General features: G+C 41.5%; 1 protein-coding gene and 1 long non-coding RNA gene across 4 annotated transcripts in view; one reads left to right on the forward strand and one right to left on the reverse strand.

Annotated features, from left to right (window-relative positions):
* The window catches only part of rerea (arginine-glutamic acid dipeptide (RE) repeats a), an 89,245-nt gene extending 85,795 nt beyond the window's left edge, over positions 1 to 3,450 (reverse strand). Inside the window, exon 1 of one of the 2 annotated variants that reach the window (XM_088289860.1) lies at positions 2,975 to 3,450. The gene's annotated coding sequence lies outside the window, so the exon portion shown is untranslated. The remainder of the gene's footprint in view (positions 1 to 2,974) is intronic. The other variant, XM_088289859.1, reaches the window with a different exon arrangement.
* Positions 1,769 to 12,779, forward strand: LOC148340108 (uncharacterized). 2 transcript variants are annotated; one of them, XR_015842489.1, is made up of 4 exons: positions 1,769 to 2,094; positions 3,552 to 3,633; positions 5,540 to 5,615; positions 10,074 to 12,779. It is a non-coding gene; the product is annotated as an uncharacterized LOC148340108 (long non-coding RNA). The 2 variants fall into 2 exon arrangements; XR_015842488.1 differs by lacking the exon at positions 10,074 to 12,779 and having other exon boundaries at positions 5,540 to 8,184.
* The last annotated feature ends 1,073 nt before the right edge of the window (positions 12,780 to 13,852 follow it).

Below are 13,852 nucleotides of genomic sequence, written 5' to 3' on the forward strand. Positions count from 1 at the left end.
TTATGCGTGTGTGTGTGTGCGTGTGTGTAACTAAGCAGCATTCACACACCCAGACGGTAGTAATTAACAGACATTTATCTCATCAGTAACTTACAAATTGTTTTTTCTTTCCTCCATGAGGCAAACTGGCATTTTCATTCACATTGACAATTATCAAAAACAACTACGTCATTTATATGTAATTGAAATAGAGCATCGTCAGTCAACGCATTAACACCATGGAAAAATATGCAGACCCCAGCGGATTTAGGTATTAGAAAGAAAATGAGAGGCATGTCACCATTGCATCATTTATAACTCTTTCAGCCAATTCTTTGTTTATTACATCATTCAGGATGAACAGACAATCTCTACATGTCCCCCCCCCCCCTTTCTTCTACCAGCCAGCAGCTGCCATCGTCCTGTCACAGGAAGGAAAAGGGGCCAGAGAGACAGTGTGTTGCAATCCCAGCAGGGCCATTGTGCGAGCACATTAAATAATGTTTTTCCAGCGCTGTCAAACATTCATCTGCCTCTAAGCGGCCGGACAGCCGGTGCAGCCTGTTTCTATGAAACATGTCTCTCCCTCTTTCTCTCCTGTCCATGCTCGGAAACAGCCTCTTTGATACAGATGTCAGATTCCTCAGAGGTGACACTCAAACATGTGCCAGTGTGTGAGCTGAATGTTTACCAGCTCTCTGCTACAAGTGGTGTTTGTGCAGGGGTGACTCACGCTGCTACCTCACCTCCCTTACTTTTACATGAACAGCCACCGCAGACAAGAAGAATTGGACCGGGATCAAAGGGCACGCCAGGCTCAAAGTGCTGCAAGTGTCGGTAAGCAGCATTTCAAACATTACATCAGAAAGTCATAAACGGCAGTTTAATGGGGATTTTGCAGCCAAATTCCCATCGCGTTGCAGCCTCACCACATTAAACGTTTAGGATGCCGTGCACATCACCTTAACGTGGCTGACCACTTCCCCTTTCAGTCAGTCCACAAGTAGTGAAACTAAATGGGTAGCACACCCTTGAGCGGGGACGGGAAGAAGCTGTTTCAAACTGCGAGGAGAGGCTGCATCTAGGAATGGGACTGCTTGATATATGAACCCTTTCACACTACAATGAACAGAGCAGAAAGGAGCCAAACTCCTGATGAAACATTTCATTTAGTCACCTACGGAGGTGTCATTAGCGAAATATATAACAAATATGAGTGCCTGGCAAAGACTCATCGAAATATTAAGTATGATTTTGTTGCAGTGACAACATAAATGGTGAGGTGAAAATGTACCGTAAAATGCTTTTCACATGTTTTGGGGCTGAGTGTCGCCCAAGAATACAATGTTGAGAACCGCACAAGCCGAAACAGAAATGTAACACTTAATTCTGACCACAGTCAAATAAACACCATCAACGAAAAAGCCCTGAAAACACAGGCACGCTGAACAACAAAGTGGAATTATAGTCATAGTTGAGCAGGATTACTAAAGGGTGGACTGAATTTAAAATTTGGAATGGATAAAACAGCAACGAAGTAATCTATGGTAACATTATCACCTGCTAAATAGCCACTATGTACAAATTCTTAACAAATGAGATAATCCTCTGTTGCATCGAGAGTAGTTGCGCCATAATGACGATATGGAAAACAAGCGATGAAACAATGTTGATGTGTCGTAGTACTAATCTGAAACAGCCAGTCAGCGTCAGTCAAATGTTTAACCAGAAGTGCACCTGGTGTTTATACAATGCCACACAGCTACATTCCTCGATGACTTGTAGAACACGAGCTGCCCTTTACTAGTAGGGACCATTTTTGAGAGCATAAATGTCCTTTACATTCCAATAATGTGTCGTTATCTGCAAGCGAGCCCTCGCTGCGTCTCCTAACTCCGGTGGATTAATCACATCTGAATCATTAAACTAGAGGTCACTTCTCTTCATTGGTGGTGGTACGGGGGGGCGTACAGGAAGCCATGCAGGCATGTTGAAGATTAAGCTCCTCATAATTAGCAATGTAACATCTGAGTAATAGCGGGGTAAAACAATGAAGGAGGAGGGAAGAAATTGTTTTTATAACTGAAGCAGTTGGAGGCAATCACTACCCAGCTCGTGAGTTTTTCTTTTTTGTTCTTATGTGGCCACGGGCTCTGCTGTGGATATGACTTCTGACTGGTGTCACATGAATACTCACTATGACCAATTTTGCAATTTTGACTCAAGTGCGCTCACAAACACGCGCACGCACACACACTCACTTCTCATCCTCAAAGACTGGAAAACATTAGATAAACTGCCTTTCAGACTTATAATTTGGTCTGCTTTCAAATCCTCATCTGCCTCCATGAATACACACATCCCACCAACTAACAACTTCCCCCCCAAACTTGCTCTTTTCAGCAACAGGCACAGCCCCTCTTCTTTTCACCCCCACAGTGAGAGCTGCATGTGCTCGGGCCAGAGTTCATAGCCTCTGGAGTGCTGAAGGGGGAAGTCAAGTTAATTTGGGGGTCCTTCAACAGTTTTCAAATGTTACACCATTCACAGGCACAGTACTTTCCCTCCCCAGAAACTTAATTACTTTCGATTATGACATTGTAATAATCGCAATCCCAGAGCTAAAATGCCTAGATTAAATTTGGGGGAATCCCACTCCGACATTAAAACAGCGGGAAGAGATACCATCATAGCTTTTTGTTTACTTGTGTTTTTTTCCACATCCAAAAGCATCTTCTGGTCAGAAGAGCAGCCAAGTTTTACAACAATCAAGCCAACTTTTATCTTAGTCACAACACACCAGGTCACGCAAACTCGCTGCACCAGAGTAAACAAAAACAACAACAACAACAAAAGTGCACATTTTAAATGCCACCTGGCTTTAGTCATCAGATAGTTCTCATTCCACACACGCGCTGGCAGCCCACCTCCTTCAAACAGTCCCCATATCCCCCCACCACCCACCCCTCCCCCTCCTATGCGTTCAACTACTCACCCGCCAGTCTGGTGATTCTTGGGGAGTCCCGGTGCAAACAAGTTCTTTAAATCCTCGCCCGGGATGACCCAACGAACTTGCTGCACCAAATCCAGACACGCCGAGAGCAGACTTTTCCCCTTACGTTAATAAACCCCCACCGGCCACATGCGTAAGAAGCTGAGGCGAGCCGCACTTGTTTCAACAAAAGACAGCTTCACCTCGCTCCTAGGTCCGAAGGCAGCGAGGCGAGCTAGGCTGAGACGGGCGAGAGTGGCGTTCGGCGGTACCTCCTCCCCCCCAGCCCGGTCCGAAGTATTCCTACTCGCTGTTTCATCGACGACGAGAAGGGGGCGGGGGGGAACAAAAAGTAGCCCGGAGCTGCTGGTTGCTTGGAGGTGCGAGAGGAAAGCTGCGAGTTCGCCGTTTACAGGCTCTGCTTCCTTTTCTCCACGCGCGCGCACACAAACACGCGCTCACATGCACACACGCTCCCGCTCCCCCTCCTCCTCTCCTGCCTCACTTCTCTATGCTCGCACACGCGCGCGCGCGCGCACACACACACCCGCCTTATCGCCCCCCTCTTTCTCCTCCTCAGCTGTTGAACAGACGCATCCACATGGCGGACCTAGTCTTCGTTGAGACACAATCACCCTTTAACTCGACACGAGTCCCAAAAAGTAAGTGGAGCCCATTTTAAATAATTATCAGGGGAAAGACGGTGTAAGTGGTGGGTTGATTAATACATTGAAGGTAGAACACATGCGTGCTAAACCAGGAAGTGTGTACGGTGGCTGACGAAGGCAGTTGGACTACATCGTGGACGTCAGATAAAAGAAAAAAAAACAGGGCCTGTTCGGAAAGTTGCATATGAGGACAGAACTGGTTCGAATGAATTCGACTGCGCTGTTCGTAATAGGCGTCAACAAGCGATAGCGAGTATTGCTGATTTAATTGCTTATTTAACGGAAAATATCTTAATAATAAAATTAAAGAAGCTCCATGTAATTCACAGATTATAGTGGTTCTATAACAATTCAAAATTGATATTTCAGTGTTTTGGGTTTCGTGAAGAATGATGTTTTTCATTGATTTTTGGAATTCTGCATTAACTTATAAATAGTGGAAATTGTTTTATAATCTTATAGTTTTATACATCTTAGCCTCATTTACTATCTACTTACGACAGTACAAACGTTTACATTTTTTTTTTCTTAAATTGTTTTTTTTTCATTATTTCTAAAAGTCTCGAGCGTAAACGCTCGAATCTTGCTTTAAATTTTGCTGCAGTAAAGGATGGTGGTCATTTCCTGTACTAATGGTTGGTCAGAAGTAACCTTTGCTAACGATGGCTTAAAGGTTGTATCCGGGCATAAAATAAGCGGGAATTAGATGGATGGAATCGTCTTAAAATAATATTTTGTAATAATTTATAACCTGACGATTGAGTATGTTGTAATTATGAGACAATAATGACGTAATTATGACGTGCCAGAGTATTGTTTAAAAGCTTTTTTTTTTTATTTCACTGTTGAGTGAATTATGTAGTCCACCATGTAAAAATCCCCAGTGACTAGGGTATGAGTGAACAATTCAGAACACACCCCTAGTAATCACTCAGATATAATAACCTCTCAAATCAACACTACATGCAAAAAGAAAATGAGGAAACCAAACCATGAAGGTGATTTAAAATAATTATTATCAAGACGTTGGTTCGCGGTGGTTTGATTGATGGTGCAAGTGGGGTGCATATGCGTATTTACCAATGAGGGCCGCTTTGTGGGATTTGAAATTACTTCAAAAATATATATATTTACATATATAACATATATGTTTAAAAAAAAATGATAATACTCTACGGATGACCTGGCCCATCAGTTCATTTTAAAAATCAAAAGCGGCCCTTGAGCACAAATGTTTGCCCACCCCTGATCTAGTGGGAAGACACCGGCGGCAAGAAGCAAATGGAGGCTGTTCAGGCTTGGAAAGCTCATTTGCATTTTGGAATAATGAATTAATTAGTTATCCTGCCCATTAAAAAATGGGAAGGGGGAAATCACGTGATTAGTCTATTTACACTATCACCAATGATTCCATTGTAGCAGTTATGGAGCGCCTCACGTCAAATGTATTCACCGGGATTTCAGTGCTAAAATGACAATTTGCTTTGTCTCCAAAAAAAACAGCTCAATCCACCCCTCCCCAAGTGGTGCTAAAACAGCAGGGAAACAACAAAGGGCTGCACTAAGTTATGAAATAACAGCAGTATTTCCATTTCATTGAGCAGGTGGTTTGACACATTTTCATTGTCTTAAACACGATATTGGATCACTGTCAGAATCCAATTAACCAAAGCAAATAGTCAGCGCGATGGGCTCTTTTTGCACGGAAGCCAAACATGAGCAGGAGAGACAGGCAGTGGGGATCAATAGAAATTCAGTTGAGAGTGGTGTGTTGTTCTCGTGTGCGTGTGTGTGTATATCTGCATTGAGGGGGATTGGTGGTGGGGGTGGTAGTGGTGGTGGTGGTGGGGGGGGTCCTTCATTGTCCTACAAACCATGTTGGCCGTCTTCTTTTCAATAGAGGCAAGGGGGCGGGGGTGGTTTCTCCTATACACAACCTCTTCTTGCTCCCAAGGCAACTACTCACCGCTCTGGTGGTAAGTCATATTTAATTTCATTACATTGAACAAGATTGGTGTTTGTACAAACCGAACAATCAAAGTTACCGTTCTCAAGTACAAACGGTGGTGATGTTCTGTTAAAGCGGGATTAGGTGCTTTTGAAAGTAGCAGCTGAGCCATAAAAAAATGTACATCTGCTATAAATGCCTACATTTAAAAAATGCCCTCTCATCGAGTGTTGGATGATTATGGAAAAAAAAAAAAATTAAATTGAGATTGAAACTTTTAGTTTGAAATTAAAGTGATTATTCATTGAATTTCAAAACTTAGTATTTTTTCAACTATTAAAACTCAGGCCAAAGGTCAAAACAAGTCACCCCTGCATGTTGAACACTTTATTCCTGAACACTATTTTTGTTTTTGTCAAGTCGCTAACATTTTCATTCTTATGCATCACCCTTATCTCTTTATTTATTTTAACATGTTTTTTTCACATGTCTTGGAACTTCCTGGACAAACCTGATACATCGGGAATTGTATTTTGTGCTTTGTCATGTTCAAATGTGTGTTGGTACTACAAAAAGTCTTTGAGAGAATTTTGAGGAAAGGAAAATACGTTGAATCCTTAATCAGGTAAAACAACAAATTAAAATGATAGCAATTGTAAAAACAACCCCCCCAAAAAATACCACCGGTTTCTGTGCGTTTTGGCTCATTAGGAGCCGTCTGATGCCGTGCATGGATGGGGTTACACGCTCAGAATGAGAAGAAGTTGCGATGGAACTCTATTAACACAATTTATGCATCACAGATTGGGAAGAATATGTGCCTTTGAGCAGTGCTCTTTCCTGTGTATGTGTTTCCACAGTGTTTGTGTGTGAATATCTTTTATTTGAAGGAATATCACTTCCAAAGTCTATGCTTATTTGCTGTTCGCAATTCAATGGGATACTTGTACATTAACTTTAGCATTAGCGGCTAGCAACATTTTGAAAATGAAGCACGTTTTGCATTTAAATACTCAATGGGTGTAATTCGTTTAGTTTTACAGCAAACTCCAACGGGGTGTCATTAAATATCTTAAAGGATGCTCAGGGATGTCAGAATCACATATGCTGCACAGCCTGTCCCATCTGAGTTAGGTTAAAAAGCAGACAACACCTTGGACAGGTCAACAGTCAATCAGAGGACGCAGGTGAAGACAGAAAACCATTTACACTCAACCCACGCTGCATGGAAGTCAGGCGAATGAACCGCAGTCACACTATCAGTGACTGAAAATGGCTTTTCTTGCCACGTTAAACTAAATCTGCATTTGTAACTACTGGAGATTTATTTAAAAAAATGAAAAAGAATTATACAAGAAATTCCAAAAAGTAAAACATTCCAGAGGTTTGAATGTAGCTGCAAGAATTAAGGTCAAAATTACAATTATAGTCGTAAATATGACAATCCAGTCCAAATTAGTAGAGGAGAAAATTATGAGAATGAAGTCATAAAAGGAAAAACTTCACTTAACCACAACAGTAAGAGAAGACAAGAATAAAGGACTGTTAATGACATTGTTGAGGTCAGCTGTAGTAACATTTCACAAAAAATGTTTTGTTTTAGAAAATTTGGGTCTCAGCCTAGCAAAGAACTACAAAAGCTTAAATTGAATTCCTTCTCGATGTTCTTCTGTTCGACAAAGTTAGAACCAATCCCGCAGCTGAATCAATGCTAGCGTAGACAGGATGTTGTTAAACGACAGACTATCTAATAAAATCTCTCTCTCTCTCTCTAACACACATGCACGCACGCACACACACTACTACACTAAATTAATCTAACTTTCATGCACAAATTATGATAACCGACATCTGGATTTTCAGGGATTTGGGGGAGGGGGGGTTCATTCATGTACTACTCAGTAACTTTTGCTGTCCGCGGTGGTGATCTCTGTCCTGGAAAGGGCTAAAACACAACGCTAAATAAAATCGGCAGTGCCGTCATCTCAAAGTAGATTTTTAGGTTGGGCCGGGAGAAGGAAAGGAGCAGCAAAAGCCTCGGCGACGGCTTTGCTGAGCAAAGCTGGATCGGCAGACGGGCGCCAGTTCCCCTCCCCTGGCGGATAAGAATCCATTATCAAGCCGACGAGAACTCCACCTCCAGGATTTCACAGCTCCTCTGTTTATCACATGGCTCTGTCAAGTTGGGCACCATTAACCGATAATGAAAGGAGACAACCGGTGCAGTTACAAGCCAAGCAGTGCACATTCTACAGGCCTAAGCATGTATCTGAGAAGCTGACTGTGTTTTTCAGTTCTATTCAGCATTCAAACAATCCATCACAATCCCTTTTTCCCTCCAATGAGTACCTCCTTCAAGACTATCGTTAATCCAAGCAGAACCAAAAGTGGTTGGTCACTGCAAAGGGAATTAATTCAACATTATTACATGGACTTTGCAACATCCTAGAAATTGACATTGATTTCATGCAATTTTAAGGAAAAATTGGTTTAATAAAAATTGTATGTATTAAAAGTAGTCGTGATATTGGTACTTGGTATCGAAAAGTGGTATCGAACATCCACACTTTTTTGTTTGTTTTTTTTAATTCCTTCGATATATCACACCCGTCAAATTATCGCAGTATCGTCACATCATCATTGACGTAATACAGTATTACGCTATTAAAGCATGACTTACTCTCTGATTGTCACTCCCATTCTGTAACAGAATCAAAGGCCGAAACCGAATTCCCCCTCCCTCCTCAGTTACATGACTCATTTCTGGAGTCGGTCACCACTTGCGCTCATTAAAAATAAATACTCAACAAAGGCTGCGGCGGACACAATCAACACTCACAGACAGACAAGAACACACCCTCTGTTTGCTATAGCCTGATTGTTGCACACGACAAGCTAGTCGGAGGCAAAGCAAAAACCTCAGAAACACAAATAAGTGAACCAGTAGCTGAAACAAGAGGGGGGGAAAACAGACATGGATGAGTGAGCCATGCTTGGGAGAAACCTCAGAGGCCCTGGCCTCTTAAGTACTCCTATCTTGTAACTTCATTTAATACATTCACCAGGGATGAGCCGACAAGTTGGGGGAGGCGGGTGGGGGGTGTTTGACTAAAAGGAACAGACTTGTAAACCGAGAGGCAGGTTTGCTTTATAGCGGAAGGTGGAGCACTTGAGGAGGACTTTAACACATGACTAAATCTTTGCAGTGTAACAATGACGCCAGAACATAATACGCAAGGGCAATTTCACCATTCGACAGAGCGGCTTGCTTATATTAGAACCTTTGACGCAGATTTTCCAGATGGAGCTTTTACAGCAGACTATCTCAACCGCACATATTCTACCCATAAAGAACAAAGCCCGTGTGACTGACTGCTGCTTCAACTTACAGTTTCGCCCTCTGACAGCAAGCGTCGATAACTCCAATCCCTCTTCGGCAAGCATTTAAAGAAAAAAAAAACAAAACGAAATGGCCCTTTTAGTCAACGTGGGTCGAGAATTATACGAGAAAATCAGGTCTTGCGCTGCTAATTAAAACACAGAACGCCTCGGGTTAGTTGAGAATAGGAGAAACATTGAAAAAAAAAAGCGCTTTCCAATCTCCTTGAAAGACAAGGAAATTAAACTACTAAATGCGGCAGTATAGTAAGTATGGATATGCAAGTATCTTTGAGCACGTCTTATCGAGGGGGAGACAAAAGGCTGAGCGATAATCAAGATGTCCACTGGAAGGCATCCAGTGAGACAGCTTATAATCATGACAGAACCTTAATTTATGAGCATTAGCAGTGAAACGGCAAGTAAGGCCAAGGAATGGTATTTCCCTTCAGGCAATCAGTGCAAGGTCTCGGCTCACACAGATATCTTGTTTACAAAGCTATTCGCACTCCCATTTGGATGACTTGCAAGCACTAAGGAAACTAAAGACACTTTTGCAGGCTACATATGTCCTCATCTCTTTGCCAAGTTACTCAAGAGAGAGAAAGTCAATCATAAGAACCATTTGGAGAATGTGATTCTACTGTAGGTAAGTCTTATGCCATATGGATGCAATTTAGAAGAGGGACGACTCGGGTTTTCACTTTTATTTCTCTTGCTTTTATGTACGTTTGCCAGTGGTAAACACCGTCCTACATAAAAACGACACTCAAATCATTATGATAGCAAAACACAAATGAAAACGGAGTGCTTTCCATTGAACTACTAAACTACCAGTTTACCAACCTCAATGTGTTTCCACACACTAATGGACAACACAACTAAAAATGCAGTGGACATAAAGACTACGCACCCGTGTGGGGGAAAAAAAAGGGAAATTAATCTCAGAACTTTTTCCATGATACAAGTGAAACACTATCATTGAGAATGATAGCACAACATTACTGTACCTCGTAAAATTCACCATTGAATAACTTATCAAAAGGATTTAATACTTTCTAAACCCTTCTGATGCCAGAGCGTATTTAGACATTTTGCTTTTTCACAGGCATTCTTCAAGCTCTCACATGGACAGTCCATGTGTCCGATTCTCCAAGCAACACTGGACCTCATTCATTGGAATAAAAAGGAGCAGTTCAGGCCTCCATGTCTGCACACACAACAGTCTGTAAGGAATGGACAGTTTATTTCAGAGAGAGGGCGAGCGGGAGATGAGAGAGAGAGAGAGAGAGAGCGAAAGAGAGAGAGAGAGATCCCTTTGTGGACTGTATAAGACAACCAAACAATACATGGGCCTGATACTTAACCAGGAGTGGATAAGTGCTGGCTCAAACAGTGTTGGGACGTGAGCACAGAGCAGACCAAGCGCAAAATCAAGGAAGCGATAAAGAAAGAAGGGCGGTCCTGTAGTGTACTTCCTGTATGGTTGCAAACTCATCTGTTTAAATTGCCAGTGAGCCTCCGTATACTGCCACCCTATGGACAAAGTGTAGACCTGCACCTTCATGCTGACGGTACATAAAATCAATTTAAAAAAATAGAATAAAAATTCAAGAAAGAAGGCACAACACTTTGACCACTTGTACAATATGATATCCAACTATTCTCCTTTCACAAAGATAAAGTTTAGCTTTAATCGGTAGAGCCGGGTAGGTATTTGTTTAACACAAAAGATATGTCCTCCCTTTTGGCAAGCAAAATATAGAGCGATTAAGAATAGCTCTCAGTATGACAAAGTACAGTTCCACACCAGTGCAAACTACAACTACAATAATTAGCATTTAGTTGAATAAAAACCTCTTAACAGTGTAACTCAAAACTGAACACGACTATCTACCGTATCTATCAAGCCAACATATCAGATACAGCTAGATATATTTATTGAGCAAGTTTCCATAATGTTCTTTCTTGGCACCGTATAACAGTGTAGTACTTGAATGACACCCAAGCTACAGTAGCAGTGCTTATTCCAAAATCAATTACTCCATGCCAGTCATACTCAGCTGCTTATAGCATGAGTGATTCAGCTGGAGAGTTTACAGATAGTGCTAAGTGGAATATGCACACGCTTTACAGGTTAGAGGAGCAGGATTTCAAATCATTCAAGGCCCTTTTACCAGCTCATGTGCTTTTTTTACCCTCCGCCATCTGGCATGACAAACAACAGACAGAAGTAATCTGGAAGTCCAGTGTGCAGTCAGTGTGTCAGCACGGAGGGGGGGGGGGGAAGTGTTATTCAGAGAGACGGCACAAAGGCAGCTCGCTGAGACTGTGTTACCAGATTAGACTATTTTTCGCAGGAGCGATCGTGTAAAATTTGTCTGAGCAGACAGTTTGGATATCAGTGCTGAGGTCAAGAGAAGCCACTTAGCGGTGCTTTGGCCTTCCAACCCCCGCAGTGTTCAAAATCAACCGCTCCGCAGTGGGAGAACAAAAAAAAAAAAGAAGCTGGGAAGCAGCTCTGCGAGTAAAGACAAATCTATTCCCTCGGGAGTGCTTATTTTTTTTCCAAGCTACAAAAAGAGGTGAATGTGAAAGGTGGGACGCTGCAAAGCTTGCTCATTACCCCAAGTACAGTGAACCTCCCGCTTTTTTGCAGTTAACCTTTTTTTTGTGGAACCAATGAGCAGCCGTTTGCAAAAACTCACCTATTTGCAGCTCTCGCTCTTAAAACGCCACATCAAATACCTGGCTAACTGTCAAGTAGTAATTGTTGTCTCGAACTTTGAAGGTCAGTGATGAGAAAGGTTTAAGCCAGGGAGTAACTATTGAAAAGCGCAAGCGAACAAATGATTAACGATAAGGTCTTGTTTTTGTCTGAAAATATTTTTACCTGTTGCAAAGGCATTAAACTGGCACACTTCAATTTAAAAAAAAAAAAATAATTCTAAGATTATTTGGTTAGCCATCAATTTCACAGTGGTTTCTCATGTATACATTTTCCTGTGGTGGTCCACCACAAATTAATTTTGGCAGTCACTTATAGATTTTGGTGCTACCTGTCAATACGTAACCGTTGAATTAACCTTTTTTAAATGGAGAGGCCATTCGGTGTGATCCTTGAGTATGTACGTTAATCGATACCCATCCTGCTTTTCTTTCTGGTGGGATATCCAAATACAGTGCCTCAAATGACTGAAGTATCAAAAGTATCATTATACAAGTTTTATGACTCATCATCTCAAACACATAGTGCAGTTTTTGCCGTCTTTGTGTGTATTTTCGCTTTGAAACACCACTCACTCCAAAGCCTACGTACAGATGACAGTAGTTTTGGGACGTGAACAAGCCACTAGCATGAATCTACACATATTTCAGAGATCATAACGCCATTAACAGAGTTGTTCACAATTACACATTTTTAAAGTTGGGCCAATTATCTTTGTGAAACGAAAAACTTAAATGTGACAAGCTGCTTTGTGACACCGTCAAAGACATATTTTCAAAAGGTCCACATCCTTCAATCGAGTGTCACCACCCCACTTCACCTCATTCTGGCAGGCACAAGTTAAATCCTCCAGTCACCAACTCATAAATCCACCAGTTAAAATACTAATTTTGAAAATGTTCCAACAATCCAACTTAAAGGGGAAGTTACCCCAAAAGATTTCCCACTTGTCTAAACAGGGCAATTTGATTAAGATTCTGTTTTGCCAATATGAGACACGCATTAGAATCACCCGCTTTTGTCCACCTCAGGGAGCCGCCATTTTGCCAGTTGTCGTCGACTGAAAATGACATCACAGTTGCTCAGGGCTCATCATGGCTCAGCTTCAGAAAACAGGGTAGCAGTGATTGGTTGTTAACTGAGCCCTGAGCATCTGTGTAGATTTCAGCTGGCAGAAGCGACAAAATGGCCGCTCCTTGAAATGGCTAAAAACGGGTGAATTTGCTGCTCAACTCATATTCTGCAAACACAACATTAATCACAATGTCGTGTTTACAGTAGTGAAGACTCATAGGACATTTTGTTGCAAATGTTTTTTTGGGCTTGACTTCCCCTTTAAGGATTTATTGTATTTGTTTCGATTGTATGTTTTGAAAGCAGCTGTATTGTTATTAAACCTCAAGTTCCGCTTGTTTGTTAATAAATATTCTCTATTAAAATCACATCTTGTCTTTTTTCCCTCTTCTTTCGGAGAATTGCAAAGAATTGCTTAACACTGGCAAAATGCTTCACAATATCTCTTTCTAAGTCAATGGTTCGAATATCTTTGAGCCCCTGGAAGGTACCCGGCATCAAATGGGAGGACAGTAATTCCGAAATGGTAAAGTCCTTATTTTAGGGAAAGCTCTTATATTAAGGACGCAAGGCTACATTTAAATCACACCTAATGTGCTTGTTACCTTTTCAAATTCTGTGGAGAAGTGTTAAAAAAAAAAACACAGCGATTCTCCAAATATAAAAACAAGACAATATGATTTACTCTCCTTCCTTAGCCTCGAAATGTATTTTAAAATTTGGAGAACATCATGTTTCGTAGCTTGTGTGATAAGCCTGTTTTTATGATTTACAGTTTAGACTAAATAAACGCAACATCTGCATGTATACACACAAAAAACACACACATTATAGATACCCTGCAGGTATGTTTTAACATTATGTTGTTCTGATGTGCTGAAGCGGAACCTGCAAATTGCTTGTGCGAATTAACATATTTTGCATAATGCATGAAGAATCTAACATTTACCGTGTGCGTCTGTGTGTGTGTGTGTGTGTGCGTGCGTGAGACAGAGGGAAAGAGAGTTTGAGAGAGATACATGAGGGAGATAGAGTAACAGTGTTGAGCCACGCAGTAACCTAACATGCTGCATGCTAACAGTCAA

The sequence above is a fragment of the Idiotropiscis lumnitzeri genome, chromosome 3 (genome assembly GCF_059441095.1).
Source record: "Idiotropiscis lumnitzeri isolate Australia: NSW breed Sydney's pygmy pipehorse chromosome 3, RoL_Ilum_1.0, whole genome shotgun sequence".
Taxonomy (NCBI): domain Eukaryota; kingdom Metazoa; phylum Chordata; class Actinopteri; order Syngnathiformes; family Syngnathidae; genus Idiotropiscis; species Idiotropiscis lumnitzeri.